The following is a 5,676-nucleotide window of genomic DNA, read 5'->3' as shown; positions in this document are numbered from 1 at the left end:
AATCCTTCAATTTTGGAAAACTGTGTGGAATGTTCTTTCTTGTGGTGAGTTTAGTTAACCTCCTCAGTGGTGGGTCCAGAAGAAGCACCTCCAGATGAAGCTGCTTCACCCCCTGGGAACCCACCAGGCAAGCCTCCAGACAGGTCCCCTGCACTTTAGTGCAGCTTAGTAGTGATGGAATTACATATCTTCCCCAATGCCTTCTGCTGATGATCAGATTATTTCTTCTCAGCAGTCTGGCTCTTATCCAGCCAGTTTATTATTTCATTACACTTGTTAAGGATCTTATGTTTGTCTTCATCAATAATTTTGCTTTACAGTTTTTCATTCTCTATGGCAGCTTTCATATTGAAAGTATAAGTTTCAAGAGAATTCTTGGAAGACACATTGTCTCTCTGGTTCTCATCCTCAGCCTTACTTTTCTCAGCCTCCTGAGCTCAATGTCTTCTTTTGCTCAGATGACCTTTGTCATTGGTGACCTAGTTTTTCTTACCTATGCTCCTATCCACAGCAGAAATATTAAGGAGGCCATTTGCATCAATATAAAATGTTACTTCAATTTGAAGAATACCCCTGGGTGCTGGGGAGATTCGTGCGAGCTCAAACTTGCCAAGCAGATTGTTATCCTTTGTCATTGCTCTCTCACCTTCATAAACCTGAATAGACACACCAGCTGGTTGTCAGAATACATGGTAAAATCTGTGTCTGCTTGGTGAGGATGATGGTATTACATTTGATCAGAATTACCATAATACCACCAGCAGGTTCAATTCCAAAAGAAAGAGGAGTGACATCCAAGAACAGTAAGTCCTGCACATTCTCATTTTTATTTCCAGAAAAAATGGCAGCCAGGACAGCTGCACCATAGACAACAGCTGTATCAAGATTGATACTGTTCTTCTGGTTCAGAGCCAAGATGGCAGAGGAAAGGCAGTAAGCTCTCAGAACTCACAACACGATCTCTACAAAAAAACGCCCTCCAAGTAATGCCTTCGGACAAATCCTGGAGCAGAAAAACCCACAAAAGAATGGGCTGGGATTATTTTCCAGCTAAAGAAAACATAGAAGGTCAGCAAAAGGGGACTGCTGTGCCAGGGCAGGACTGGAGCCCAACCCCACAATCACACTGATACAGATCCAGTCCCATGCAGGCTGAGCCAGGGAAAGAGACCCCAAGAGCCTCTGAATCAGCTGCACCTCCAGTGTCATCTGGAACTAATCTCATTAGTGAGAGGACTGAGTGGTTGGCACAGGGGAGATTACAGGTGTTTCTGATGGTGCTGAGGCAGAACTTGGGTTTTTCACCCCTGCTGGGAACCAGGAAGTAGGCTTGAGTGGTGGTGGCCCAGGTAGGGGAGAGGGGCAGGCTCATCAGAGCTAATGACCACAGCACACCAAGTTTTGCTACCTGGTTAATTAAGAAGTTGGCCTTGGGTTATGTATGTCCCAGGGAACAGGCTAGGTGAGGGAAGAATGTGCCCTTCCTTGAATCATAACACCTGGGACCCCCTGAATCTTGGGAAACTGCAGCCTGGAACAGTGCAACATTTTAAGGAGTTAAAAGTCAAGTAATTACTGTCAAGATGAGCAGACAGAGAAAGGTGAGGAATAAAGACAGTTTCCTTAGTGACAAGGATGATCTAGGTGCACCCTCAGAAGAGGATAGCAATGGCAGCTCCTATATCCAATGTTTCCAAGAAAAAATATGAATTGGTCTCAGGCCATAGAGGCACTCAAAAAGGACTTTGAAGATAAAGAGAGGTAGAAGAAAAATGGGAAAGAGAAATGAGAGTGATGCAATAAGGTCATAAAAGAAAAGTCAACAACTTGAAAAGCCAAATTGGCCAAATGGAAAAGGAGGTATAAAAGCTCTCTGAAGAAAATCATTGCTTAAACATTGGGATTAAGGAAATAGAAGATAATGACTTTATGAGAAATCAAGACATGGTAAAAACAAATCTAAATTAATACACAAAAAGAAAAAAATGTGAAATACATCCTTGGGAAAACAGTTGATTTGGGAAATAGAGCCGAGACAGATACTTTGAATAACATTGGAATACCTGAAAACCATGATCAAGGAAAGAGCTTAGATATCATCTTCCAGGAAACTGTCAGGGAAAATTGCCCTGATATTCTAGAAGCAGAATGTAAAATAGAAATTGAAAGAATCCACCACTCACCTCCTGAAAGAAATCCTAAAACAAAAACTCCCAGGAATATTATAGCTGAAATCCAGAGCTCCCAGATCAAGGAGAAAATATTGTAAGCAGCCAAAAATAAACAATTCAAGTACTGTGGAGCCACAGTCAGGATAGCACAAGATCCAGCAGCTTCTACATTAAAGGATGAGAGTGTATGGAATATGATATTTCAAATGTCAAAGGAATTGGAATTGTAACCAAGAATCACCTATCCAGCAAAATTGAGTATAATCTTTCAGGGCAAAAAAATAGGACTTCAATAAAAAAGACGACTTTCAAGTATTTGTGATGAAAAGATCAGAACTGAATAGAAAATTAGACTTTCAAATACAATACCCTAGAGAAGCATAAAAAGATAATCAGGAAAAAGAAATTAAGAGTGATGTTAAAGGGTTAAACTATTTACATTCCTTCATGGGAAGATGATACATCTAACTTATAAGAAATTTCTCCATATTAGAGAAGCTGAAATGAATAAATTTAGACAGAGGAAACAGGTGGAATTTGATTATGAAGGGATGGCATCTCTAAAGAATTTATTTTTTCTTTATCTTTATTTTGTGGGGTTGTTGGAGTTGGGTGACATTTCTGGGGTCTTGCGGTGGGTGAGTATCTTGTGTCTGAGGCTGGGTTTGGGCTCAGGTCCTCCTGGGTCCAGTGTGTGTTCTTTGTCCACTCTGTCACCTACCTGCCCCATGATGACATCTTTACGGTAAAATTGAGGGGTGAGAGGAATGCACTGGAGGAGGGGGAATGGCAGAGTTAGCATAGGGTGAAATCCCACATAAAAGAAACAGAAAAGGGCTTATGGAGTGGGGGAAGAGATAGGGGAGAAGCAGGGCAGGAAATGAATGTTACACTCATCAGAATAGGCTCAAAGACCTTAATCTCATCAGATTTTGCTCACGGAGGGATTAACATACACACGCAAATAGGTGGAGTAACCTAATCAATCTGGGCAGTAAATGAGCTTTACACTCATCAGAATTGGCTCAAAGACCTTAAACTAATCAGAGATGGCTGGGGGGGGGGGGGGGGGGGGATAACATACACACTCAATTGTGTGGAGTAATCTATCTAACCCTACAGGAAAGTTGGAGGGGAAGGGGATAAGGAGGGAGGGGGAAAAGAAGGGAGGGCAGATTGGGGAAGGGAGCAGTAAGAAGCAAATCCGTTTTGAGGAGGGATATGGCGAAAGAAGATAGAAAATAGAGTAAATATCATAGGGAAGGGAATAGGATGGAGGGAAATAGTTAACAATAGTAACTGTAAAAAAGAGAAATGGAAAAAATGTACAAAAAATATTTATAGCAACTCTTTGTGGTGACTAAGAATTCAGAATAAAGGGAATGTCCATCAATTGGGGAATGACTGAACAAGGTGCAGTGTATTATTCTAATGGAATAGTATTGTGTTATAAGAAATGACAAGCAGAATGATTTCTGAAAAACCTGTAAAGACTCATATGAACTGATGTATAGTGAAGTGAGCAGAACCAGAACATTGTGCACAGTGACAGCTTTATAGCTCTATGAGCAATTGTGAATAACCTAACTACTCTCAGCAATGCAGTGATCCAAGACAAGTAAAAAGGACTAATGATGAAGTATACTATCCACCTCCAGAGAAAGAACTGATATTGATTGAACACAGACTGAAGCATGTTTTTTGTGCTTTCTCTCTTTTTTTTTTACTTGAGTCTTTATATTTAAAATGTCTAATATGGCAATGTTTTACATAATTGCACACGTATAACCTATACTGATTTCTTGCAATCTTGGGGAGGGGGGAGGGTAGGGAGGGAGGGAATGAGAGAGGGATATAATTTAGAACTCAAAATTTTAAACAAATAAATAGAGATTTTAAAAAATACTTAACCACAGCACAGGAAAAACAAAACAAAACAAAACAAATTATACCCTTATTAAGCTCCTGGCCATTGGAAAAGTCTTGCAAAGGCTCCCAGATTTTTGCTATTTGAGTGGAACCATACACCAGGACAATGTAATGAATTTGTAAATTATTTAGCTTAGCATCTCTTAAGCCCCTTTCCACAGGGTTCAGTGTGTTACAGAAGACATCAGCACTGGACTAAAGAATTTGCATGATCACAAGTGGTGCACAGATAGTGAACAGCCCTCTTGATCTCACTGGTGCCCTTCTTATGCTTTCACTTGAACTCATCAATGAAATGTTTGTCCATGTAATTGTTAAAGTTCTTGCCACCCAAGTGGGTGCCCCCAGCTGTGGAGTTGAACTCAAAGATTCCATATTCAATGGTATAAATGGAGACATAGAAAATACCACCTCCGAGGTCAAAGATCACCATGTTTGTTCTTCGCACCAACCTTTTTGTCCAAGCCATAAGCAATAGCGGCAGCACTTGGCTCATTGATGATCCAGAGCACATAGAGACCAGAGATGGTTCCAGCATCTTTGGTGGCCTGACATTGGGATTAGTTGAAATAGGATGGTAATGTTACCACAGCATTTATGAGTCTTCCCAAGGTAATATCCAGCAATTCCTTTCATATTAGTTAAGACCATAGAAGATACTTCTTCTGGATAGAAACTTTTGGTCTCCCATTTGTACCTCACTTGGACTTTAGGCCTGCTTGCATCATTAATCACTGTGAAAAGCCAATGCTTCATGTCTGACTGTCAAATGCATCATCAAATGTTTGACCAATCAGATATTTGGCATCAAAATCTGTTTTGGTGGGGTCCACTGGAATTTGATTGTTGCATCACTGATTAGACATTCTGTGTCAATGAAGGCCATTTAGCTTGGGGTGGATCTGTTTCCTTGGTCATTAGCAATGATATTTACTTTCCCAAGTTGGAAGTCTCTCACATAGGAGTATATAGTGCTGAGATAAATGCCAAATGTGGGTCCCTTTGACATGGTTGCTGGAGAGTCAGGAGTTTTAGCTGACCACTGTGGAAAAATAAGTGCAGCTGCTGTGCTGAGTAGATCCACCTGCACTTATTTTAAATGGAATTACTCATCCAATCTCTTGTTCCTGGGGATACCAGGAAGGGATTAGATAAGTTAGATTGAAGGAAGTAAACATGGTAACTTGAAAATTTAGCCACCAGAGAGACAACTTGAAAAAGACAAATCAAATGTTTTTAATTATTTAAAGGGTTGTCTTAAAAATGTGGGATTAGATTTATTTAGAAGACCAGAGAGAGGAACAAGGATGAGTTAGATAAAACTTCAATGAAATATATTATACTTAAATAGGAAGCATAATGGTGTTTCTCAGATGGTAGTGAGTTCACTGTAGCTGGAAGTCTTCTAAGTAATATGACCATAGAATTTTAAAGATGAAAGAGATATTTAATATTGAGATAATCCTTCCTTTTACTTGATCAAGATCAGCACTGTTGTAGAATAAAGGGGTCACAAGCATTCCTCAATGCATCCTTAACTGTATTAAAATAATTTTGAGGGGCAAATCTATCTATC

General features: G+C 39.9%; 1 pseudogene; it reads right to left on the bottom strand.

Annotated features, from left to right (window-relative positions):
* Nucleotides 1–648: 648 nt before the first annotated feature.
* Nucleotides 649–5,109, bottom strand: LOC122746428 (annotated as a pseudogene).
* Nucleotides 5,110–5,676: the final 567 nt, after the last annotated feature.

This window comes from Dromiciops gliroides, chromosome 1 (genome assembly GCF_019393635.1).
Source record: "Dromiciops gliroides isolate mDroGli1 chromosome 1, mDroGli1.pri, whole genome shotgun sequence".
In the NCBI taxonomy this organism is placed as follows: domain Eukaryota; kingdom Metazoa; phylum Chordata; class Mammalia; order Microbiotheria; family Microbiotheriidae; genus Dromiciops; species Dromiciops gliroides.
The sequence above is the reverse complement of the archived record's forward strand: the minus strand, read 5'-3'. Positions and strand labels throughout refer to the sequence as shown.